Source organism: Nannospalax galili, unplaced genomic scaffold (genome assembly GCF_000622305.1).
Source record: "Nannospalax galili isolate Female #2095 unplaced genomic scaffold, S.galili_v1.0 scaffold1744, whole genome shotgun sequence".
In the NCBI taxonomy this organism is placed as follows: Eukaryota; Metazoa; Chordata; class Mammalia; order Rodentia; family Spalacidae; genus Nannospalax; species Nannospalax galili.
Window position 1 is genome coordinate 5,808 of NW_008351359.1, and position 261 is coordinate 6,068.

The window sequence follows — 261 nt, forward strand, 5'->3', positions numbered from 1 at the left end:
TATATTCTTGATTCCTTGTTCTTTGATCAAAATGAAGTGGCCCTCTTTGTCTCTTCTGATTAGTTTTAGTTTAAGGTCTATTTTGTCAGATTTGTCAGATTTGTCAGAATTGCTATGCCTCCTTTTTTCTTAGTGCTATTTGCTTGGTATATTTTTTTCCATCTTCCACTTTAAGATAGTGTCTGTCCTTGAAAGTGAGATGAGTTTCTTGCAGACAACAAAAAGGTGGGTTTTATTTTTTAATCCATTCACCTAGTCTCT